Raw genomic sequence first — 27,070 nt, 5'->3', positions numbered from 1 at the left:
AATAATTTTTGTTTGTCTGATTTTATGAGGGTCAGGGGTTTTACCCTACTTTATCTCATAGCTGTAAATACAAAATATAATAGCCTTTGTTGGTTTTGTTTTTTAAGGGACAGAGGTCGGGACAGAGGTCATGTCCTACCTCACCTCACTTCATTGGTGTAATGTAAATATGAAATATAATAAGTTAAAGATTCTTTAAAATGTACCATTTGAATGAAACGTGTACGTCAACTTGTAGTTGCTCGTTCTGCAAAACCAATTTTAAAATTCTAGGTGTTAAGCCTAATTTTAAAATAAATGTCTGATAACTTTCCTCGCGCAACAAACTTGAATTATGATTCTAGAGAATAGGGTACCCATTGCCGAAGACGGTTAATATCGTACACTCTTTAATATTCAAATTATGGAGGGCAACTTTATTTATATCATGGAGTTACATGAATTTTGCTCTGGCGTCTTGCGATATGGCAATAGAGACTGGCATCTTTACAACGCATGCGTTTTCATTAAAGAGAACCCAACCAATAACGAACGAGAGAGAGCTAGAGTTGAGTTCTCTTCCCCATGGTCTCTCCTCAATTTCGCCGATTCTCCTCAGCAGCGTATAGCTTCTAGAGCTAAGCCTATTTTGGCCTACATGCATGCATGCATGCATGCATGCTTGTATGTTGTAGGGTTCACGTTGAATTATTATTATTAACTCACTCCATTCTCCCTCTCGTCTCTGAGTTTCCCCGGCTCTTTTATGTAAGTTTCTGGGAATATTTGCTTACCGTTAGTTTGGGTTAGTTCTCTTATACGCGTTGTGTTTTAGGGAATTGACTAAAAAGGCGCTGGAAAGGAGCTATATGTTTGCGGTTGATTGTAGAATATATCGTTGCCTACGTTAATCAAGGCCTGTGTTTGACGCCGATTTTTTTATTATTCGTTTGGCAATTTAAGTTGCCGAATTCTCTCACCTGAGAGCGCTATTAGCTGGAATTAAGGAATTTTAAATGTTCGTTTTCTCGCGCTTGGAATTTGAAGTATTCATTTTCGGTCATGCTATCAATGCCATCTCGCGGTAAAATAGAGAGAATAAGAAGTCTCGTTTCTTGAAAGTTTCCCCCTACCGCGCACAGGCCTTGATTAACGTAGGTTACCAGCTAGGGATGCACGCCTTATTTAGACTCAAGGATGGGTTTAAATTTATTACCGGGAAAGACTATTGCGTAATGATTTTAAATTACTGATACACTTATATAACTTACAATTTTATGCAAAGCCACGTAACGCTATTTTTCTTTAAGGCTTAACGAGACTAATTTATCTATACACCCTGAAGGTATGTAGTTATAAAGATAAGTAGATAAATTTATACTGAATTTCAATTAAAGTATCCACGGCGGTTAATTTGAAATTAAAGTAGGGTATATTAATTTTATAGAAAAGGAAGTGTAATAAAACAATTTTAACATTCATATTTTATAGATAGACTAAAGGAAACTGAGTTCTATGGGCATTTTCCACTTATTCATATTGTCATTAGCTCTGAGTTAATTATTTAAATTTAAGGGGTCATATACAGGGTGTTTCTGATAAGTCTAGCATAAATTAAGCGGGATGTTCTTTGATTGATATTAAGTCGAAAATGTTCTTGGTGATTTTGCCTTCCGCACCACTGTTTTTTTAAATTAGCATTGTTGTTCAGTTTCTTAATTAAAGGGTTCATCCGTAAATACTGCAATCATAACTTGAAAACTTTGGCCCTGATGGCAAAATGGCATAGAAAATTTTCGACTCATAAATCGCCCAAAGCACATTCCACTTAATTTATGGCAGACTTATCAGAAATACCCTGTATAAAAGACAGCCATCATAACCTATGAACTCGTTATGGGAGGTTGGCATCAAAGGTTTCTAATTATAGTCGTCTTCTGTTTTTTACTCCATAATAACTTTTAACACCCTGAGACCCCAAATACTACTTACTACTAAGTTCCCCAACTTGTAAAATTTTCTATATTATTAATAGACATAATTAATAAGTTAATTAAATGCAAATCTACCTTTAAAACCGGAATTCATAAAAATTAGAACTTAATACCAACCGAAATAATTTTTGGAGTTATAAAGAATCCAATTCGTTTTTTTTGGGAAATAGGTGCATGCGTCATCTTCAAATTAGTACCCTGTAAATTTAATTAGCATTAAGCAACCCCCCCCCCCAAAAAAAATGATTCCCGAGTTTATCTTAAGCTCATCAATGTTTAAACGAAGTATTAGGGTCATACTCTAATGTGAGATGAAATGAAACCAAATAAAGTCTTCGTTTCATTTCCCAGAAATAATTTATTTCATTACAAGTAATGACGTAGGTACGTAAAAGAAATGTACACATTTATACATCCAGCTTTTTTTAAAAAAGCTAATTAGAAATTCAAATTTTGTCGTTTTCTAATTAAGATATGTCCAAATATTGGAACCGTATATTTTGTAGGAGCAAACAATATGTTTGTTTTTCTTCTCTCTTATTTTTTCCCACGCCTCTTTACATGGATCGCTGATCAGGGCAAACCATTTATTTTCTTCCAACTCGATTCTATACCAAGAAGTGATATCTAGTTTATTAGGGAGTAGGTATAAATTCGCCACATTTCCAGCTTTATCTCCAGTCCAAACGTAGGTCTGGAGTTAAAACCCCGCCTCTAAATTACAACCAGCATCTCATTGGTTCTTGAAAACTCACGTCAGCGCGACGCGAATGACGAAAATTACGTATTTTCCGACTGAGGAGAGGCGAAATAGCCCGGCGCCTCCTGTACGTCCCCCCTTGTATTTTGAAAGGGGGACTGGGACTATGGCGCGCGAATACTTAGGCATCTTATACCTTCTCCCTATTAAACTAGATATCGCTTCTTGACTAGACGAAACAGTTATACGTATGGGTGTAGTTTGTAGTGCATGGTTGTATATTTTCTTTACCTGATCCCCGATGGGAAAAAGTGGAGGCTGACTGGCTGACTACATACTTTGGCGAATACCACTCCTAAGTGACCTAATCCCTTTTTTGCTATATGTAGGAACAAACTGAACTCGTCTTCTCTTCAATGATAAAATGTTTTTTATACCGCTTCTCCTGATAAACTAAAGAGAGCCTCGTTCGAGTTTTGATTGTGAATGGGAAGAATTGGGGTATATTTTTTAATCTTTGGAGGTTAGAACGGTTTCGGGTTTGTGTTGAATTACTGTGGCTGGTAGGACGGGGTTTATTAGCTACCTTTTCGTCAACGAGATGGGTATCGCAGTGGGTTTCAGACGTCCCTATCGTGAGATGGGCATTGCCGTTTCAGAGAGGCGTTCTTATCGTGCGGCCTCAAAATCACCAGACCTCAGCGGTCCCCTAATAGACAATGAATGAATGAATGAATATTTTGGTTTCTTTTCACATACAGTGAATCCCTTTTGAAACAGGGAGGAGTATTTAGGCTGTTCGCAAGCTGCTTTAAGTTTTATAAATTTTAGAACATTTATTAAGGCACGGTGGTTGTGGTGGCAGGAATTTGTCTTATGTCCGTTCCAAGCTTTAAGGAGGTGTTTTGTTGGTTTCACTTTCTTGACTTTGTCTAAACCCGTCGACTAATTAGCATAGGGTCTTCTGCTTGGATCATGGTCGCGCTATCCTCTTAGCGCGAAGTAAATAACTTAAGAGGGTTGCCTCACATCTGTGTGTTGGTTTTTGTTTCACTGAAAGTTGTTATTGGAATTGTCATTTAAACCTCATTCATACATTGCAGTATTTTCCCACAAATTCCGACTATATAGATGCGTTGAGAAAATGGATAACTGCACAATGATTCTTATTATCTGTATGCATTCCTGTTTTATTTAGTGATTGATAGTAACTAGAACAGTAATATTTTAAGTTGGGAGCCATAATCCGACTTGCTTATCTTGTTTCGTGTTGTCTATTCTTGCCTTCCGTCGTCCGCTTCATTCATCGTTTCATTTTGAACTAGATTGCTTGGTAGGAAGAGCGGGTACTTGAAAATGAGAAAATAAACGGAAATTTCCTTGATTCACTTCGTGTGTAGCCTTAGCTCACCTCCTCCTCCCTTCTACCTGGAAATTTCCCATCCATGCATCGCCTCATCTTTGCGACGCCTCTGGGATGAAGGTTTTTTTCCTCTTTCACCCTCTCTCCCCTTTTCCTAGTTGTCTTTACTAACGTTGTTAGCTCCAATCGTCTGGGGAATTCTTTAATGGCAAACAGGTAGATGAAAGGGAAATTCTTCTTCTTCGTTCTGGTTTAATCTGGGTTTTACGCATAAATTCATTTATAAAAAATATATTTTTCTTCTTAAAGAGGGTTGAATTCAAAAACTTGCAGAGGTTAACGGTAATAGTTAGTATAGGGCGCTGTAGGTTAGCTGTGGCATAGGGGCTAGCCACCACCCCTCTATGCACTGTAAAGGGGCCCACCTGTAAATAAGTCGCGAGTTGACTTAGTGTGGACATCCCTTCCTAGACCAAGCTTAGATTATTATTATTATTATTATTCAATTGATTATTTATCGAAATGAAATATTAAATAATTTTACGAAATACGCGGACATGTAAACTGAAGCGAAATTCATCCGATAGTTTTTGAAAAAGATTTAATTTTAGAAGTAGGAATGGAGAACGCTTAGTATTTACTTCAGTCCGACTCATAGAGCCCCTCCCTCCAACAAGTAAGGAAAAGTTTAAATTATCTTATTGGCTCACTTAAACTACGTTTTGATGACGTTGCTGAAGGGGACGGCGAAAAATACGTTGGTCCGGGATTTTGACGCGCGCCCAGATTGCTCTGTTCTCCATAACTACTTCTAAAATTAAATCTATCCCTGGTAGCTTTAATTGCGAAATTGTTTTGAAGTAGATATTGCGATAAATTCAATTATAAGCGACATTGTAAAAATGACTTTGCTTATTTATTCTTACAATGTTTTTAAGTAGATTGTACGCGGTGACCTATGACCTCAATTATCTCAGTTAACGAAGAAAGTTTTGAAATCTAATACCTTCACGACGCGACTGACCATTACAATTGCTTTAAGGTCAATATGGTAGATCATCTAAAAACATTTTTGTAAGAAATTAATAAATTCACGTAAAAAGTTTCGAAACAACTATTCGTTAATTTGGTTAGAATCCATCGAAGTAGAACATATTTTCGTACCAGGTAAATTCCCCAAGGCCTTTTTCGTAACTCTCTGGTCAGGTTTAATTTTATTAGCTTCTTATTTTTCACTCGTTTCGGCCAGGAATAGCCAAATGTAAAAATAAATTATTTCAAGAGGTAACGTACAGAACCTCTACGTAGAAAACTCGCAAAACAAAAATTCTGACAAAAAAGCATAAAAACACGAGGAGAATATTAACACTGAGTAAATTTTTAAAAGTGAGCTTTTAAAACGTTTAAAAATTTCTGATTAATCAAATTGATGCAATTTAAAAATATACACTAATTGTAAGTTAATATGGGGGACTCACTCCTAAACCACACTTATCTGAACAGGAAATCCCTTAATAAGCTATTTGTTATTTTTGTCATTTTTATTATTGTATGTACCTGGAGCCGACGTCCAGGGGTAAACTCGTCAATGTTAATCCTACGAGCGCCTGTAGAAATGTTTTACCCGCTGCACTTTGCTTTTCATGGAAAAGCTTTCATACAGGCGAAATATAATCTACTAAGTACTGACTGAATAATAATCATCCAAGGCTGAAAATTTGCAAATACGTTATTCTTAAGTAGTTAGTACGCGCTAAGAAAGACTTTTCCAATCCGACGCCATCTTGAAAAATGGCCACCAGAAATGTAAAAACCCGTATTTATGGAATAACGTTGATTACTCGTTTCAATGGATGTCACTCATATTTAGTATACTGGTTCCCAATATCCCATAGACGGGCCTTATCGCTGTTGGGCCTTGATATTCCACCATCTTTTAAAATGGCGCCCGAATAATAAAAATTTCCCGACTGGCTAACTGGAGGATTATTTTTAGAAGTATCTTACTTCTTGGTAATATATTGCTTCTCTGGCGTTTTAAATAATTAAAATGATAAATAAATATACTGTAGGTATAAACCACCAAGGCCCGATTGCTCCATTTGTTGTAAAGTTATCCGGCTCGGAGTCGAGTCTTTGACCCCGCGGACATTTTAGAGTTTTGTGCCGCCGCGCTTCAAGCGAATGAATCTTTAAAATCCATTAATTTGTCATTAGTTTTCTGATATAGAAATTGTTAGAAATAACAACCGTCACCTCGTTTTTAAAGTTTTATAAAGCGAATTTTAGTATTCCGTTTGCGTATGGAGGAAGTATACGCTATTCCATTAAAAGCTCGCTTTTGAGTTCAAAAATGGGATGGGTATAAAGTTCTACAGGGTTCATACAAACCTGGAAAACCTGGACAACTCAGGGAAATAAATAGTTGACAAAAACACCTAGAAAATTAAGGGTTTTTTTTTTCGAATTTTTGGTATAATTCGGGTAAATTGTGAGGTTTGAGTAAGTTTGCTCTGAAGGGGTTGCTTCAACTATAAAAAAACCACTCCCGTTGTTATTACTCCGTATGTGGGGAAAAAGCCTGAAAAACTCGGGGAAATATATGGGGGGAAACCTGGAAAAATTCGGGGAAATATATTGGGGAGGGGGAAACTTGGAAAAACTCGGGGAAATATATTGGGGGGGGGGGAAACCTGGAAAAACTCGGGGAAATATATTGGGAGGGGGGGGAAACCTGGAAAAACTCGGGGAAATATATTGGGGGGGGGGAAACCTGGAAAAACTCGGGGAAATATATTGGGGGGGGGAACCTGGAAAAACTCGGGGAAATATATTGGGGGGGGAAACCTGGAAAAACTCGGGGAAATGTATGGGGGGGAAACCTGGAAAACCTCCGGGAAATATATGGGGGGAATAAACCAGGAAAACTCAGGGAAATATATGGGGGAAAAACCTGGAAAACTCGGGGAAATATAGGGGGGGGGGAAACCTGGAGAAACCCAGGGAAATCGGTTTTCCAGAAGTTGTACGAACCCTGTTCTATGACATGGGATAGTTTTACAGGCGGTTAAAAATAACCCCAAACCCCGGAAATTTTTAAAATTAATGGCGAATATGGAGTGGTAGTCTTTTAGAAATGTTTACAGAACTCGTTTGTAACACGGTTGAGTTGAATAGCTAATTCCATTGCATTCTCGCTGTGGTATGAACTCTCTTGATGGCACGTGTCTCTTTTATTCAATTTCTAATATATTCTGATGGTTCTATTTTGGTCTCGATTTTATGCAAATGTATAATTTTTTGGGGTACAGGGTACAAGAGATAGATGGTCGCATTCCCTATAGATTTCCTAGATTCTAAAATAATATTAAAATTTAAGAATTTAATTTGTGAAGTAGATAGATTTGTTCTGATTAATTCACGATGCCGAAATTAAATATTTGAGAAGAGAGAAGGATGGTTTCTGGTTTAGTGTAGTTCTAGTCGATATCTTGTCTTTTTGCGAAGCGTTTTTGAAAGTTTCCCTGGTGGCTGGACCTTCTATAGTGACCAAGGCTAGATGAACACTTGTCCAGGGGTCCGGTCTTTGAAATAGCTTACTTCCCTTGGTTCAAAACCTGTTTATTAATTGCTTGAACCAATTTTTAAATTCAAGGAGTGGGAGTTACTAGTACTCGGGACCAGTTTATTAATTGCAAATCTATTTGAAAACTAATGACCATCTTATTACTTTGGACACTATGGAGGTCACTGGTCCCACGGATTAGTTTAAAAATAATATTCCTATTTCCCAGACTGACCCGGGACTTGTAATGTTGTTAAGATGGACCTTCGACGGCGCAGTATAACTGCTACCAAAATGGAGCGCCTGGACATCGAAAGCGGTAGTTGAGCTTAACCCTATCGACTAAGATTATAAAAGGAATGGAGAAGAAAGAGGATTTCTTACTGGGGGGGGGATCTTGGGAAGAATGTGGGTCAGATGATAAAAGCTGGGTTGCGGAGCGCGCTAACTCGGTAGCCTCGCAGTGTGAATGATTCATTAACCCGGTCGTGACCCAATGACCTTGCCTCTCTAGAGAAAAAGATAGTATTTCTGCCTTAAGGAAAGTAAGTTGTTTTTACCCATCTAGAATTCTACAGGTTAATTTAACTTAGGGCCTTTCTAGCATTTTTTCTTTGGATGGATATTGGACTATACGTGTTTCTAAACATTATTAAGGCCTAGAAGTAAGGCAGTTAATTCGTTGGGTTCTTCGCTAGCGATAAGATCAATCTACTAGTAAACCCAGGGGAAAATATCCTTCAGGTGATACTACTTGTCCAATTTAATTTAGTTTTATTCTTAATACCCTTTTCTGATTAAAAAAATTAGGATATTAAACAATTGATAAATAGCGCGTGAAAAAATAAAAGCAACTCCTATAGTTGAATCTGACTACCTATTTCTCCATAAAAGTAATTGCAATTCCAATCATTATAATTTTCCTGCTGCAGTACCAGTAGCAGTAAAAAATGTTCTTCTTTTACCACATTTTCCTCTCTCCTACGCGCTCAAATCCTCGAGGGTCCTTTAACCCGAAAAGTGGGTCTGACGTACCTTTGCTCCGGGCTCTTTTTCTCTCCAAGAAATAAAGTCTTTCCACAAGAATTTGACGACGTAAAAATTATCTTCCTTCTCGTAATTGACGTGGCGGAAATACGAAAGAAAGAGAAAAGGCCAGGTTTTATAGGCTGAGAAAAACCCTCTTAAAAAGAGCGCCAGAACCCCTGTGGAATCGTAAAACTGGCGGGAATGTATAGGCCTATATTTTTAACCCTTTGTGTATCATCTTGATTAGAGCAGCAGAACCTACAGAGTTAAAGCCGAAACTAAAATGATTAAAGGTGCATGCATGGTTCCTTGAGAGACATAGCTCATCAAAGGCTTAAAAGTGACAGGGATGGTGTAGAGAGAAAGTTGGTAAAATCATGGATGTACTAATAACGAGCGTTAGAGGATTCACCACTCCTACGTTCCATCGTGCTTTGGACAAAACCGGAAGTACTGCGTCAGGAAATAACAGCATTCTATTTCGGTCGTCGTTTGTTGGCAGTTATTTGTAGCTGTCTGCTATTGACGACTTGGCTTGAATAAATATAAGTACGTCATCGCGAAATAGTCAATGAGTGACGACCGAAAAAGGCTACTGTTTGTCCTGACGTGGTACTTCCGGTCCTGAGTTTGACCCTTGCACACTAGTCGGCGCTAACAGTTATGGAGGGAAAAAACGATGGCCGAGTTTCACGCTCATTAAACAATCCAGTAACGCTAGTTATTAATATATCCATGGTACAGAACCTCTAAGCCTTTGTCAATGAAATTTCATTGTTAAATCTTGAAGGAGAGATGGATGGAGTGGGGCTTGTATACCCTTAACGTTGCAGTCTGTACCCCCATCTACGTCAACGAAGTCCCCACACCATGCTTAGCGTTTGGGTAGGTAACGTCCAGGATGTCCCATGTATCTTAAAAAGAAGCTAGTTCTCGTACAAATACAATGGCGCTACGCGGCAGCACTTAACAATCGTCTACAGAAGGGTAAGGGCGTGCACGAGCAAGGTACATTGAGAGAGTTTCAGTGCCGCAGGTTGCCCATCATCTTTTCTCATTGATTAAATCTTTCAAAAACACTGTCCTTGTCCTGATCATCTTATCGTATAGGCTGTTTCATCCTAAGTTTTCCGTGAATTCTAATAATATCTGAGATACTAGAAGGAAAGCTAGTAGCATTCCTTCTATGGTAAACTATTATGGACTTCCTCTTAAGGTGATTGGAGACACGACCATAATTGCTTTTTAATTTCAATAGCGTGGTTGACACACACCGTAACGTGTTTTGTTTTTCTTTGTAAAATATAAAGAGGAACAAATTTTGTCTGACAGGTTTTGTTGGTGTATATTTTCCAGCGAAGTATATAGAAACCTCTTTTTGACGCGTGCCTTGCCATCGTAAACACTTAACCGAGAATCAATACACGTCACTAAGCCTAATCTCTTGACTGCATGCTGCACCATGCATGCTTGTATTTTTTAATTAGATTTTTACTGGAGATTAGAATTTTGTTATTGGACTATGAAAGTTTGACTGAAAGGAACGAGGTGATTTTTCATTTTGTTTGTTCTTGTATAAGTATTGGAAAAATTGCTACAGTACGTGTTTAAGTATCTTTTAGGTGTTACAAATTTAAATGCGTATTGCTAGCAACAAAGGCTTAGAACCTGCACGATAAAAGATTGAAATTAAAGGAGGTTAAGTTATAGCAGACGAAATTCTTATAATTTTTTTTAAAGAACTATTTGGTCTGTTCCAGGGCCGGAAATAAGTACAGGGCACTAGACGTTGTCCAATAAAATTTTAAAATGTCCCATAAATTTTTTAAAAAACTAAGGGATCACTGGATGGTTGACCAGTAAATTTTTCCGAAGTTTTGATAGCTGAACTATGAAGACGCGACACACAGTGGATAATGTCCTATAAATTTTCCAGTCAAAGGGGGTATCACTGGACACATGTCCTATAAGAAATTTTTCTTATTTCCGGCCCTGGCCACTCTGTTCTCGAACTTATGACGTCATATCCGGTCTTTAGGTTCCTAGTCACGAGCTTAGTCTTAGCGAATTATTGTGCTACTATATTTTCAGAGACTCCCTCTTGTACATTTCCCAATTGGCTAATTCCAATATCCGGTTTGATCGTTGCCCCTCCCCACTAAACCTTTGACGTCAGTCACGTCACTACCACTGAAAAGCAAATTTTCTTGTACGATTAGACGCGGCTTCTTAAATTTCCATTTCATATAAAATTATTGTCGATTCTTCTACTAATTATAAGACCAATTTGCATAGTGAAACATCCAGGAAATACCTTTACTCGGAATGATTTTAAAATTCAAATTAGTTTGAAATTTCATATAGATGTGAAATTTGCACCTTCGACCAATCGCGTAACGCCCTACCTTCTTATTATCAAAATTCCGATTAGGACAAGGTAGGGCGTTACGTGATTGGTCATAGGTGAAAATTTCAAATTATCCATGAAATCTCGTGAATTTTAAAATCATTCTGTGTTATTTCCTAGATGTTTCCAAGAAGGGATATCTAGTTTATTAGGGAGAAACTATAAGATGTCTAAGTATTCGCGCGCTATAGTCCCAGTCCCCCTTTCAAAATACAAGGGGGACGTAAAAGGAGGCCGGGCTATTTCGCCTCTCCTCAGTCGGAAAATACGTAATTTTCGTCATTCTCGTCGCGCTGACGTGAGTGTTCAAGAACCAATGAGATTCTGGTTGTAATTTAGAGGCGAGGATTAACTTGGGACCTACGTCTGGACTGCATGGAAATAAAGCTAGAAATGTTTCGAATTTATACCTTCTTCCTAGTAAACTTGATATCACTTCTTGATGTTTCACCATGCAGATTGGTCTTATAATTGGTAAGAATAATCTATAAAAAAATCTGTTTGATTTTCCTTTTCACCCTCCCTTTAAGGACGGTGTTTGTGCCTATCGATTGGATTAATGTCCACGAATTGCTAAATTTACTTTTACAATTAGTGGATCTTTCAAGCGTATGATTGAATTAATCTTATTCATTTTATTAAAGTGGTGCTTTATTTCTCGCCATTTTGAACACGCGATTATCAAGTTAGGAATAAATTTATTTAAGGGGTCGATAAACTGTACTAAATTGCGTAAAATTACTATAGCTAAATCTATTTAACTCACATCTATTTTTGACATAACGGTACATGAATTTATTTTCAAAATATGTCTTCTTAAGCCTTTTTTGTAAAATTGGCTGTAAATTTGGCAAATATAGGCTTCTAGCAGTGAGGTAAAGATCAAAAAATATATTTTTTAAGCATGTCTTTAAAAATGTTTCAAAATGGCTGCTGTCCAACCCCTTTTTTAAACCTTGGAATTCCTAGAATTATAACAAACTTAGCGAAATATCTGTACAAGTTTTAGTAGAAAGGTCGATAAGTGGATAATTGGAAATGATATTTCCGCCCAAAGTACTTGAAACAAATTAATTTCAACCTTTGTTGCGAGGTGTTCTTACAAGGGTCAAGGGTATTCCATCATTCCAAACGAGTATTACCGCATTGCGTGACACCAAGAAGTGATATCTAGTTTATTAGGGAGAAGATATAAATTCGCCACATTTCCAGCTTTATCTCCAGTCCAAACGTAGGTCCGGAGTTAATCCCCGCCTCTAAATTACAACCAGCATCCCATTGGTTCTTGAAAACTCACGTCAGCGCGACGCGAATGACAAAAGTTACGTATTTTCCGTCTGAGGAGAGGCGAAATAGCCCGGCCTCCTTTTAAGCCTCCTTGAATTTTGAAAGGGGGACTGGGACTATATGGCACGCCAATACTTAGGCATCTTACACCTTCTCCCTAATAAACTAGATATCACTTCTTGTTGACACCTTGGGCACTGGCTCTTTCGGTTTTTATCCGGAGCATGAATTATAAACCAGAAATTGTATAGTAAGTTAATAACCTCGGATTAATCTGCCTTATTTATAATTGAATGTTGAATAACAGAAGGTAGTTGTTAGGGGTTTCATTGATCTTTGCCGATAAGACAGACGTATATACGCCGATCGTCTGCGGTTTTGAGCTGAACCCATAATTATGGAAATAGAGCGTGCATGCATGGGGATTCCCGTAAAGACGCTGGGAAAATGAGGGCAAACTTCTGGAAAGTTTAATTGAAGAAGATGGGGGTAAGGCTGGCTAATGTTTGGGGTTTAACGAAGCGTAATTAATAAGACACGTTTTGACCCCCGTCTCCCCCACCAGCGTATCTATAAGCTCCTTCGATTAGTTTCCGTGAACTTTTAACCCCCTATTGTCTTATTAAAGTTTTAACAATATTATGAACAATTATGCAACGCCGTTGTCTTGGGCAAGCATTGCTTAAGTTTTACAAATATATATCTCGAATATCTTTCAATTTAGGCGGAAGTTTATGGACTAAACTTGACAGAGAAGATGCTGGTATAGATTTTTCTTGGAGGTTGTCTGCTTACAGGTTGAAGGGCCATGTGACTGACGTTAGATGTTGTCTAAAACCCGTTAACTTGTAGGCCATTTTTCCAAAGGGTTCCAATACAAATTGGTTTCCTATAAGCAAGCGTTCTTGGTAGTTGCGCGATTAGTCAGTTTCATGACGTGATTTGCTTGGGAGGTGACGGAAGGGTTTGCTGTGGTCGAGTGTGGGACCGTCGGCACCTATAGGGTTGCTGGGATCGCTGACAATATGTGTCGCATTCCCTCAAACCCTGTCGTCCATAAGTTGGCTTAACCAAAAAGTGATATCTATAGTTTATTAGAGAGATGGAATAAATTCGCCACATTTCAAGCTTTATCTCCAGTCCAAACGTAGGTCCGGAGTTAATACCCGCCCTTAAGTTACAACCAGCATCTCATTGGTTCTTGAAAAACTCACGTCAGCGCGACGCGAATGACGAAAATTACGTATTTTCCGACTGAGCAGAGGCGAAATAGCCCGGCCTCCTTTTACGTCCCTTCTTGTATTTTGAAAGGGGGACTGGGACTATGGCGCGCGAATACTTAGGCATCTTATGTACCTTCTCCCTAATAAACTAAATATTTCTTCTTGCCTTATCTTGATACCATTTTACTTCTCTATGCGGGTTTTGTGGCCGGGGTTAGAGAACTTACTATCTGTCACGCCTCACAACTTTGACGCCTTTCTAACTACGATTTCCTTGGATGGTAGCATCACGAGGTCAGGTGCGCAAGAAGGTGCAATAGTTAGCGAGATCGATTTTTCGCGAGGTAAAGTTCGTCATACATAGTTGTTAGTTTAGCTAGCTAGCTCTTGTCTACAAAATTCGTCTAGATACGTTGAGAAAATGGCTTCGCAATAATTCCCATAAAGCAAGTATGTATTCCTGATACCATGTAAATCCAACTCTTTATACAGTGTCTGAGAAAATAGTAATAATTAATTAATGCAGTAGATTCCCCCTCCCCCTTTTAACCATCTTTCGGTTCATTGGTTCTATTTTCTCGTACCATAAAACGTCGACTAATAGATGTTTAAGAAGTTACCTCGCGCTCGAGCTGGTATCTCGTGCGTGGTGGTGGTGATGATGATGCCACAGTTTTCTTTCGAATTCCCCTTTGTTTGGTCTTGAGACAGTGAAATGGGATGGGGATGCAATATATATATTGAAGCATCTAGGCCTAGACCCGGAGGCTGCTTGGTGGTATACGAGTTGATTTGCATTCTTAATGAATTCAGGACCGTGCTAGCTATAGGCAAAGATGGACCTGGAAACGAATTTAGCTACAAAACGAAGGGAAAACTTTCAGGTACCTTGCCTGATAATTAAAGCCCCTTTTCTCCTCAAATGCTGCATGGAAGCTCGAGGGAAAGGATCGAGGCTGCGGGTCCTTTCTTGTAACGAAAGAATTATCGTAATGTACACCTCCAAATTATTCATAAAAATTTTCCCCTAGCCCAAAGTTATTGATTTTTTTCCAAAATAATATTATGGAGTTTAAGGAACAAATGCCGAAAATTTGTATTTGGGTTTAATCATGGATATGTATGAATACTACTAGGTGTTATGGATTCCCTACTAAGACAAAAAGCTGGCCACCAAGCATGCGGTACACAAATATGTGAATGTGATGTGGATCTAAGTTGATTCGGAAGTAACTGTAGGTCTCTTGGGGAAAAGGAGCTATAGCTCTCCCGAGAATCCTGAGTGGTGGGTTTGAAATTTGGCCCATGCGCAAGAGAGAAAATATGATTTTTCTCTCTCCTTCACAAGGTTTGGGGGGGGACATTTTTTTCTCTGCTGAACGGGCGCCTTAGCGAAATGTCCCGTTGAAGGTAAGAGATGGGAATCCATAATGCGTAGTATTTATACATATCCATGGTGTAATTAGGTTGAAATGGCGTGCGTGACGTACTTCTTAACAACCTTTTTTATCGGTCATGAACATATTTTAAACTATTTTATTGCGCCTATTAATCTCGAACTGTGACCTCTAGTGACCCCTGCTCTCTAAGAAGTTAGAACCTTTTCTTTTAGTTTCCTCTTCCTATCAAAAAAGGTATAGACCATTTTATTAATTTCAGAAGATAAGCAAACATCACAGGGACTGGGGAGGTCACGTTCTTGGGTTATTTCTCTGGTGCCAAGAAGCATGCACCGCTAGAGGCAGCGCGAGTTGTCTATCGTCTCGCGTGTAGTGAAGTCGGGCGTTGCCTCTTGGTTAGCGCGAGCGCGAGGGAACTAACCTGAGAGGGCGTCCTCGCTCTCCTGATCTTACAGTATTTAATGGAATAGTCCATAACGCCTTAATCAAGCTGAACGATTAATGAACCAGGAGCTCTATTATAGTGGCCAACACCTTTTTGAACACGAGCGAGAATTGAGCAAAGGGTGGGAGACGATAGGTTCTACAATTATTTATTGCTTTTGGGATTAATGAGGCGAGCAAATACGAGGGAGAGAGTAGAGACTCGCGCGGTCGTTACCCCACCCTTCCCAGAGATTCTTGCGGTCACTGAAAGCGTGGTGCGGGTTTAACCCTCTTCTTGGAATCTTAAACAGTAATTAGTCAATTTGTCAAAGTACTTGGTTACGCAACCTCTGTACTAAAATTTTGGGTTTTTTTTTTTTTTTTTAGTTTATGACTAGCTACCGGTTAAGTGAAATATGATATCCCCTGTATCCGTGATTTCAATGCTTAATTTAAGGAAAGAAGTTCTGTTGGAATTTTTTTGTAGTATGATTTTCCTTGGTAGGTTAGGGCAAGAAGTGACATCTAGTTTATTAGGGAGAAGGTATAAATTCGCCACATTTCCAGCTTTATCTCCATCCAAACGTAGGTCCGGAGTTAATCCCCGCCTCTAAACTACAACCATCATCTCATTGGTTCTTGAAAACTCATGTTACCCGACGCGAATGACGAAAATTACGTATTTTCCGACTGAGGAGAGGGGAAATAACCCGGCCTCCTTTTATGTCCCCCCTTGTATTTTGAAAGGGGGACTGGGACTATGGCGCGCGAAATACTTACTCATCTTATACCTTCTCCCTAATGAACTAGATATCGCTTCTTGATTAGGGTTTATGCTTGTCCGAGGTTAGTCCGACCGGTAGCGTTTAATCAAATGGAAAAGTTCAGGTAACGTAATCCTTAAAGAACGGCCTTTTTCTAAGTATATAACGAAAGATATTAGAAAAACAAATGAGCTCTTGTTACAATATAATTAGCATTTAATTGGTCTTAAAAACGAGGTTTTAGTTGGCTTCTGCTAAATGGAACCCACCTTACCCCTACGGGATTGGTTGAAGGGGATCGGGTTCGATTTCTTTATCTTAAAGCTTGGTCTTCGATACACAAAAGTGTAAACCGAAACGCATCAGTTTGGGAAAACCAAAATATTACGTCTCCCACTTTTTAACGTGAATATGTAATGATATAGCTATTTATCGATAACCTACTACATAAGTCACTCGGAGAGGTAAAAATTTGACTTCTACGCCCTGCCTACACAAAACCGTAATAAAACTTTTGATAGCTTGATCAAAGGCCTGATAGCGTCAGTACTTCATAAAGTCTATGGAGGAAGGGAAGTAATTGTTATTCCGTAGGAGAGGTTGCTCTCGCTCTCTTGACAGTAATTTTGTCCTGGATGGCGTATATACGTACCCCCTTTTGTAAGTTTGGAGGAAGGTTTTTATTGTAATAACGACTTGGTTGGTGGGAAAACTATAGATTGGTGGGCGCCCTTTTTAAGTTATTGCGACGCTTTTTCCCCGCTTCTTTTTGGTTACCGGGTCTCCGAACCCCTCTCTACCACCGGAAGTTAGTCCGTAGAAAGGCCTCCGAGCTCTTCCGGCGGTTCCCTCCGTTTTCTCGTAATCGCCGTTCCGTTTCTCCTGGACTGTAATTCTACGTTTTTGGGTATAGACCATGCAGCCTGTAGTTTAGCCTTAAACAAATATGCATGGTACGGAACGGTACAGCTCGGCGAAAGTGCCTTCTTTCCAGAGTGAGAGTTGACGTTCCTATGGTAACCAATACCCTCTCCAAATTTTCTTTTCCTTATTTTGCTGTTAAGATCTTTTTTTTTCTTTTCCCCCGCCTTCTTGAAGTGTTTTGCTTTCACAGGAAAATATATCTCGATACCTTTACCTTGATTAATTTCAAACGTGTTTCTTTTTTAGTTTAGTTTTCATATATACAGGGTGTTTCTGATAAATCGGGTATAAATTAAGGGGATGTTCTTTGGGCGATTTTGAGTCGAAAATGTAACTTCTATCTCCATTTTGTCGTCCGGGCCACTGTTTTCGAGCTATGATTTGATAGTGTTTTAAGGATGACCACTTAATTAAGTTAGCATGATATTTTGCGTTTTTTAATCAAATTTATGGGGTCATCCGTAAAAAACTACACTCAAAATCGCGCGAAGAGCATCCACTTATGGTAGAGTTATCAGAAACACCCAAAGTCTATAGGTATAAACATAAAGTATACTTCGTTCTAGCTTGCGCCGTACGTGTGTAGTATGAGGAAGCCACTTTACCTCTCAGAATTGTGTCGACCCCGCCCTGCATATGATTACCTTCACGGCCGTAGCACAGGGAACACACGTGTGTGAATAAGCTCCTATAGTAGAAGTTTATGCTAGAGTATCCATTAACCTTTGACCTCCAAAACCTCTTCTCTGATTGTTGGTTAATTCGTTTCGAGATTGAGGGGAGGGTAGTTTGCTTCTCGTTGTATATGGTGTCTACATCCAAAATCTGTAAAACTGAACGAAGTATAATATACTTTTTGTTTTTATTATAAACTTTTGATCTCACTCTTATGTTTTGTTTGATATCTTATAAAGGCGGGACGTAACGTAAGTTCATTACTTACTAATAATGAGAAAATGGCATAAGATACAAACTAGGTGCCATAAATGGATTGAAAAATCCGTGTGATTTTCAATGAAGATTGAAGCAAGCCACATCCTCGGTTATTGCTCTCGGACCTTGTTTTTCTCCTATTTTTATTGGTTCAATTTTTGCCCGAAGTTTATGTCTATTCGCCTACGCGTTGATATAACCTTTTTTTTACGTTTGACCCTATAGAATTCACTTTATGCTTATTCGTGGCAAAAACAATCTTTTTCGAGTGCTTTTGCCGGCTTTGGGTTTGTTGCTTCCCCCTTTTACGTAATTCTGAAGGGCGCCCAAAATAGGATCCAATTTTTATTTCTTTGCATCGTAAAATGTTTTTCTTTTATTGTTTTTACAATACGAATGAAAGTTCTATCATAAATTTTATAACTGTATACAAATAGAAATATATATGTCTATATTTTTTCAGTTTTAAAAACACCTACACATGATTAAAAATATAGTATTGGAGATATTGTTTTTGGGAATAAGTCAAACCAGGAATACATAGATCTACTTGGAATCTTTAAGAAGCCCTAGACCAGGTACTATTATCTGATTGAAGATATGGGGAAGGGCTTAAAACATTGTTAAGCTGCTCTCTCCTCCTTCCTCGCTTCTCATTGGCCATTGACGTATTAGCACAATCATCGATACTAGGTTTACTCGTTCAGAACATGTAAAGAGACCTTTCTTACATTCGGGTCGCTTAAATCCCGGCATAGGTCACTAGCTACGTCAATTTCACGTGGTTTCTTAGTTCTAATAACAACGTGAGGGGATGCGGTGTTACTCGTTATCTTTTTTTCTCTGCTGTACGGCCGCCTAAGCTAAATGCCTCTTGGAGCGTAACAGATGGGAATCCATAATTCGTTAGTAACTTAGTATTTATACATATCCATGGTTAAACAAGGACTGTATTAGTTAATCCTTAAGCCTTTGCTCTTTATTTATTTAATTAATTATTTAATAATTGAATTTTACGTTAAGCCTCCTTTTGTCAAGTATTCAATTTCACTAATGAGGTTATTATTTTTCTAGGGAAAAATATGAAAATAGGGCGAAGATTATATAATATATACACCAATTTCGAGTGCTTATTCTGTTTGGAAAAAAACCTGGCTGGGAGTGTTCCGGTAGTTCCCGTGAATGGAGAAAAAAGGTCAACGCTTATTTCCGGTGAGTACCATCTGAATATCTTAATTCCACACAACTTCCGTCCGTCTGTTGTCTCCCTTCGCAAAGAGATCGGACACTTAACAATAAAGATGTAGGGGCCTAGGGCGAAAGCGTGTCAAATGAAAATGTATAATAAAAACAAGTGTTCATTCCTTTGCGGAAGTGGATTAAAAATAATACAAGAATGAGATAACAAAAAATTAGGAAGGAAAGATCCCATTTCTCTAAAAAACGCGTCGCGTGTCTTTGGATAAGCGACAAGCCACCGGAAAGACAGTGGTGTGTGTATTTTCTAGTTCCGCCCTATTTAGAAAATCCCTAATCCACTTTTGCGTAAAAATATATATTGGGGTTTCCTATGGGAAAATGGTTGTTACCTTCCGTGTACCTTTAGTTGAAATCCTTTTAAGGACCTGTGAAGTTAACTTGTATTTATATTAATTGTAAAGACATTTCTATACGAATACTCTGTTAAAGTATTTAGGGACTTAGTGAGCACTCGCTGAATTAGGTTTTTTTTTTGGCGTGGACTGACAGGTTGTTTCAGATTAGGTTAAGTATTCTGTTTCATGTTTGTTTAAGTAGCCAACGTTACTTTTAAGCGTAAGCCAATTTTCTTGATAACGAAGTGCGATTATTTCCATTGGGGGTCTTGTGTTTGACGACCTTGTGTTTTATGTTTCTTAAAACGGAGCATTGATTGTTATGTGGTCAACAAAGACGTTAGAAATGTCAAACTTTGGTGGATGGGTAGCTTGGGAAGCCCTATTTAACGTCTTTGGATCGACGTACCAATCAATTTTCGTCTTTAACCCAATAGCAAGCACACGATACTTCCATGCCGCCATTTTGAAAAAGGTTTAAAAAAAATGACAGTGCTCCCTCTGGTGAGCCGCCCGGTTATAAAGGGGTTGTAAAAATTTCTACCATTAAATCCCGAATCCTTCATTTATTTTTCACTAGGCCTAGTAAAAATTAATATTTTATACTAATATTTCAAATGCCCTCAAGTATAAATTTAAATTACCATTAGTTACACATTCTGTTTCATGTTTTGGTACAGGATTGTTTAAGCAACGTTTCTTTGAAGTTGATTTCAAAATACGATTCCTATAATTTATTTTAATTCTATACTCGTTAAAACTTGTCATTTTACATAGAAACACAGTTTTATGGGCGTGAATATTTCAAGGGTCCTCACGCACGTATTTAAATTACCAGCCATCATCATCGGAATTAAAAGAAAAATGTTTTTGCGAAAATTTATCTTTTATAAATTTGCATATTCCTCTGAAATGCAGGCGAAAAAAAAAGAGATGAATGAAATGGCGAGAAATTAAAAGTTGAAATCTGGAGGAAGCACGGACTTAGTGTTTTGTTAAAGAGGACGAGTTAAGCAGTAATTTTCTGCGACAGGAGCGTATTGAACGTGGTGGGCCTTTCTTTGAACAATGCTTTTCGCTGACCTTGATATACCACAATAAATATAGATCCTCATTTGTGTCAGCACACACACGCTTAGGTTTAAACAGGGATAGATTTAATTTTAGGAGTGGGAATGGAGAACAGAGTAATCTGGGCGCGCGTCAAAGACCCCTCTTCTACGGAACGGAAGGGTATGAAAGAAGAGGCGGGTCATAGCGACAGAGGTAAAATAGAATTAGGTATTTTTCGCCGTCTCCGTCAGCAACGTCATCAAAACGTAGTTAAAGTGAGCCAATAAGATAATTTAAACTTTTCGTTACGCTCTATACTGAGTCGGACTGAAGTAAATACTAACCGTTCTCCATTCCTACTTCTAAAATTAAATCTATCCCTGGTTTAAAACATTGTTGTTAATTTTTCCCTGAACTTTATCTACTAAATTCCAAAGTCTCCTAGTTTTTGGTCCACAAAGAGTTGAGGTTTCGCGGTTTAAACCTTCTTGTGAAATTTTGAATGTCCTTGAAATTCTAGAAACTAAACTCATTGTTTATGAGAGCGCCTTGGGTTCGACCCACACCTAGATTTGAAACCGTAGCATTGTGAAATTTTGTTTGACCTTGATATACTAAATTCTAAACCCTCCCTTTTTGTTGCGTCTTTAGTTAGCCCCAATGTGACCTGTTTTCCTATCCCCTATATGAAGCATTTGTAAGATCCATGATGGTGCGTCCTTCTAAATTGAAGTGTGAGTGGGTAGATGTAGGAGCTTTTCCATAAATATCAAAGACAAGGCTTAAGATGCAGTAAATTTGCATAGCTTTTCAGAATAGATCCCTCATTAAAATGAGAGTTGGATGGCGGGGAAGACAAGAGGCTTCAACTACGAACCGATATCCCCAAACTGAAAGTGAGAGGACGACTTTCGTAATTGTCCCGCTCTGTTTATATTTATCGAATCCCCAAATAACCGTAAGCAAATAACTCCCCATCTTAAAGGGATAGTCTAGGCCTAAATCTTAAAAAAAATCTAGTAAAGAAAACCGCGGACTAATCGCTGCAGAAGTTATCTTGTAATAATAATAAATTTATGAAATTTGAATTTTAAAAAGTCATCGATTCGTACCGGAAGTTCGATTTTCACCGGCTTTGTTTTCTGATTTGACCTAGACTAACCACTCAATTGGAACCCTCGAGAATGTATAAAAGCACGTCATTGTAGCAGACGACATATGAATATATAAAACGTTAATTTCTAACATAATAATTATGTAATGTATCAACGTTACTCGATGTATAAGTCAGCTGGAGTGTGGCGCATTTTTGTAAGTCAAGCTTCTGGGCGACAAATTTGAAGGAATACGACACATGTTGGCGATTCCTTACCCAATATAGTGGCCAATTGCCCCTCGTCCGCTGGTGGTGACTTGACCCCATCACCTCCTCCTCTTGGGTGATCCTTATTTCTTCGCTCATTAATCACGTCATCAAACCTGACTTATCGCATCCTTGCCGAGGACCCTTATAGGGGGAGCCCAATTTGCACTGAAACTCCCAATAATTCCCAATTCAATAGTTAATACACAAAGATTCTAGACGTGGGTTTTAGGTTCAACTATTCCTTTAAGCCTTGGCTATCTCCAATGGATTAAAAGTATACACGCCTATTAAACTAGTTTGGTTTGTGGTTCAGTAAGGTAACGTATTTGTTTAATTTGTGTTACTCTTGGAATTGCGGTTCTATCACTGTATTGTCTGTCGTCTGCAAAAACATACAAATGTCGGGATTCAAAACAAACCCCCGTTTGCGTTCTCCCGAAATACTCTGGTGGTTAATTCAAAGGCTTAGAAGGAATTCATGATGAGTTTGCTCTTTAAGTTTGAGAATTTGTCGCTTCATTAAATAGTAGCGCGAGATCACGCCAGGCTTAGCTACGTTTCGATATTTTACCTTGTTTAGGTTGAGGATAAAGTTTCTCGAGGTTTCTATCGAAAAGGTCCTTTACTACCGTGGTAAGCCTTGTCTGGAACTATTGTACGTACGCTAAAATAGCTTTTCTAAAAAGAGAGGAAGAGTGGGTTGACAAAATGCAAATTGGAAGTTTCCGATTTTATAAAGACATACACACTCGGATGGACACCGTCAAGCGTTGAGACAAGAATAATGGGCGCATTAAGCTAACAACCCCGGGTTTTCTCGCGGTGGTGACCAAACGAATTTAAAACTTTGTCCTTACAACAAATTTTTGTTTTTATCTTCCTTCCTTCCTTCGTTCATTGGAATTTATAAAATGTTCTTGATGTCGCTTTCGTCTCGGCTAAAATTAAGGTCAGACCTGCAGGGATAAAGTGATAAAGATTTATATTGAAGAACCAACGACGGTCGACTGGTTGTTTTAATCTTGAAACATTTGACAAGGCTTAGTTATGTTTTAAAGTTATTTTAAACAAGAAAAAAATGCATTTAATCAGAAGGGGATAATAGAAGAAGGATGACACTCTGTATCCTTTTAAAAGTTATGTTACATGATTCTTGCCAGGCGCAGCCTTTTGTTTGCTCTCCTGCTCATCAAACTTCAGATGGGTATCGCTCCGTGCTAGGGTAAATTCTATAACTGTTTGGTACTAAATCCTCAGCAATCACCCCACAAACCTAGATTGTCTTGACGAGGGACCAAAATCCACAAGCTCATGCGCCTTGGCAAATAGTTAAGCGCTAATAGAGTAATGATGAGGGAACTATTTATCGCGTATGTGATTCGGTTTAGTAACGGTGGTGCAAATGTAAAATCATGTTGGGAAGAATCATGTTGCAATTACCCCGCTTTGTGGTGGGTACACTTCTCTCGAAGAAAAGTATTATATACTTCTAATTTAACGTTAACGTTTTCTCTCCTAATTCTTGGCGCTTCAGAAGACTTAGCCTCTGTATTACAATTTTAGTTTCAAGTTACAGAGTTCATGAAAAATCTCTCACGCTTTTAAAGCAAGTTAACATTTCTGCTTTGCTAAGACTAATTGCCGCAATCCGTACCACGCAAAACTTGAAATCAAATTAGCTTCGGGCATTTAAGTGGCAAGGGAATATCGTGGGTGTTAATGAAGTATAAGGTTAAAAGTTGTATCATTATTTGATCAAAGTATCTTCAAACCCACTTGTTTCTCAACCCTCCAATCACGTCCCATCAGTGCATGTGTGGGTGTAATTCCAAGCCATCTCGGTCCCGAAACGATCCATTCCTAATGACAATCCCACTAAAATCAGCGATAATTTATTGGAACAGTACACTTTATTACGACCCCTTGTTAGGAAACTATAAGGCTTAGCTCGAATCGGATTGTATCGAGGCAAGACCAGCTGACATTGATTTCCCAACACTATCTCGAAACACTGAACACATAAAAGAAAAAGGTTTGCGAAGGGAGGAAGGAGAGAGAGGTTTTCGATATAAATTACGTTTATTGGAAAAGTCTTTAGCAACGATTTGTTTCGATGTCGCCAACCTTAAACCCGCATCTCTCTATACTCTTATCCTTTCCCGCCATTTTTACTCTTTATTTATATGTCTGGGGCAGAAGAATATGATACTTTTCTTCGAGAGAAGTGTACCACAAAGCGGCGTAATTGTAAGATGATTCTCAAAATCACTTCATTTGATGCATGGTTACCAAACCGAATCACATACGTGATAAATAGTTCCTTCATCATTACTCTATTAGCACTTAACTATTTTCCAAGGCGTATGCGATTATGGAATTTTGTCCCACGTCAAGACAATCAAGGTGTGTGGGTTGATTGCTGATGATTTAGTACCAAGCAGTTATAGAAGTCACCACGCTGTGCGATGCCATCTGATGAGCAGGAGAGCAAACAAAATGGGGAAGTCTGGAAGAATCATGTTACATAAGAGGAGAGGATACATAGTGTCATCCTTCTTCTATTATCCACTTCTGGTCTGGGTTGTTGTTTCTCTCGGAGAAGACCCCAAACTGTTCCACCTTCCTTCAAAATTAATGGGTTCTCTTGGTCCTCAATCCTTCTGTTGACGTCGCCAGCTAAGTTGAAATTCTTGTTGTTCCCGCTATTAACTCCAGTAGTATTCCTTAGGATTTCTCAGTCTCATTCGGTCCCAATGAAGATAAATTAATGTGTTTTAATTCATTTATTAATATGGATGACAGTCTAGCGTCGTCATCGTCTTGAGACTGTTCCAGGGGTTGTATATATATATATATATATATTTATTTAAAGAAGCGGAACTGTAACCTTTGACCTATTAAATATTTGAGGCTCTGTGGGCTAGGGCGGCAATGATTTACATTAAGGTATATTTAGGTCCGTGAAAGTAAAAGTCTGAACAGACTGACTAATCATCAAAGTTCAGCCCAAAACGCTTTGCAAAGGAAGCTGTATAACCAATTTTGTAATTAAGGGACATTATTATGGACAGGGAGGAGTTGAAATGGAGTCGGATTGTGGGGTGATCTAGTATTCTACACCTCGAGCCTAGACTCCTCCCACAGTGGAACAAAGTGGTTCGAAATAGGTTAAATTGCTTCCTTCTTCGTCAAGTGGGTTACTGTTTGTATATTGAGCTACTATTTAGCGCCCTCTCTCCAACACTAAAGGTGGAATTCCTAAACGTCGGACGCAACGCAATTTAGTACCGGCGAAGGCAGGACGTTTGCGCACGACGCCCTGCCTTCGCCTGTACGAAATTGCTTTGCGTGCGACATTTTGGAATTCCACCCTAAATGTACTATTTTTAAAACGATATCGTACTGATTGCGTAACTGCAGCAAACGGAGACTTTTTTACTTATCAAGATTCTTACGAGAGGGTGTTTCGTAGTGCGAGTTCGTGATAAGCTGTATCCAATTTTTTCCCACAATTTCCCTATCTCCCGTTGTGGGAGTTATGACATACGGTTGTTAGAGTAAAAAGAGCGTACAAATCTGCTCCTTTTCAACGCCTTCCTGTTCTTGAGTTGGGTGTATTACTTTTTAAATATCTTTTTAGATGATACAACGTAGCTAGTTGCTTAGTGCGTGAATATAAGTTAGATTAGCGAGCTGAATCACCAAAATTATTGGTCAAAATGAAATTGATTGGTCATCTTTTTTTGATTGATCTAGTTAAGTGAAAAAGTTGTATGGACTAAAGTTTTTAAATCCGGAAGCATCTTGAAAAATTTCGAATTTTCGAGTAGGAATGTAAATCAAAACCTAGCATACGTGCAATTCAACCCATAATGACGTCATCTTTTAAAATGGCACCCAGTAAGGTAACTAAAAGATTCTATATACATAGTTTACAGGCGTGGAGGATTCATACCATTTGCACAAGGAGACCTGGCAACTTACAGTGTAAAATAGCAGACGATTTTACACTCTAAGTCGCTTGGTCTCCTGGTGTTAATGATAGGAATCCTCTACGCCTGTAAACTATGTATAGCAGCGTTTACAGGAGACACTAAAATAATTGTGGAAAAGCCTGAAACCCCTCTTTAAGGCCTTATAGGTTCTTGGGGTGGCACTTTTCTGGCCATAAGCCTATAGTTATGAATGAAAATTTAAGGCTCTATTTACAGTAATTTCCCCGTATAATTAATGCGCCAATAATCTATTGAATTTTAATTGCTTTTATCTCCTTCCTTTTAAAGGATTATAATTGAGCTTTTCTAATTGCCTTATTTTGTATAAGCGTGGTCCAATTGGCGAGGAATTATTCATTTGAGGTTCAGGAAAGAGACGGAGCTTTTAGTTTCCAATATATTACTTCTCTTATCACGTATATTCATCCTGAACCTCGATTGTAATGGTAATTAACAATAAAGAAGCCCGCCATATACTCTACTTTAATTATTTAAATAACATGTATTAGATTTCCATTTTAATTCCTTTCGATTAATTATAGTATTTTTTTCTGTTTCAATTGGTATTTTTTATTATGTCGAGGTGCAATTTAAGTCTAGGTAATTAACGCATTACCCGATAAGGTTAGAATTTATTTAGTTTCGTTACAGAAGGTAGACTTCAAACTGCGCTTGAGTTTAACCAGGGATAGATTTAATTTTAGAAGTGGGAATGGAGAACAGAGTAATGTGGGCGCGCGTCAAAGTCCTGGACCCCCCTTCCACGGAACGGAGGAGGGGGGTATGAAAGAAGAGGTAGGTCATGGCGACATAGGTAAAAATTAATTAGGGATTTTTCGCCGTCCCCGTCAGCAACGTCATCAAAACGTAGTTTAAGTGAGCCAATAAGGTAATTTAAACTTTTCGTTACGTGTTGGAGGGAGGGACTCTATACTGGGCTATGAGTCGGACTGAAGTAAATACTAACCGTTCTCCATATTTCCTACTTCTAAAATTAAATATATCCCTGGTTTTTAAGTAATTTATATCTTTGGCTTTATTTACCTCTGATGCAGAAAGTATTGTAC

General features: G+C 38.4%; 1 protein-coding gene across 6 annotated transcripts in view; it reads left to right on the top strand.

The window, feature by feature from the left end:
• Positions 1–27,070, top strand: part of LOC149717266 (IDLSRF-like peptide) — a 221,626-nt gene that overhangs the window by 42,880 nt on the left and 151,676 nt on the right. For 5 of the 6 annotated variants that reach the window (XM_089837424.1, XM_089837420.1, XM_089837417.1 and 2 more), the window contains one exon: positions 19,069–19,206. The exons of the other annotated variant lie outside the window; for it this stretch is intronic. The gene's annotated coding sequence lies outside the window, so the exon portion shown is untranslated. The remainder of the gene's footprint in view (positions 1–19,068; positions 19,207–27,070) is intronic. 6 annotated transcript variants of the gene reach the window in all.

Source organism: Phalangium opilio, unplaced genomic scaffold (genome assembly GCF_054372755.1).
Source record: "Phalangium opilio isolate 3A_F unplaced genomic scaffold, DU_Popi_V2 ptg000003l_1, whole genome shotgun sequence".
Taxonomy (NCBI): Eukaryota; Metazoa; Arthropoda; class Arachnida; order Opiliones; family Phalangiidae; genus Phalangium; species Phalangium opilio.
This window is presented reverse-complemented; position numbering and strand designations above follow the sequence as displayed.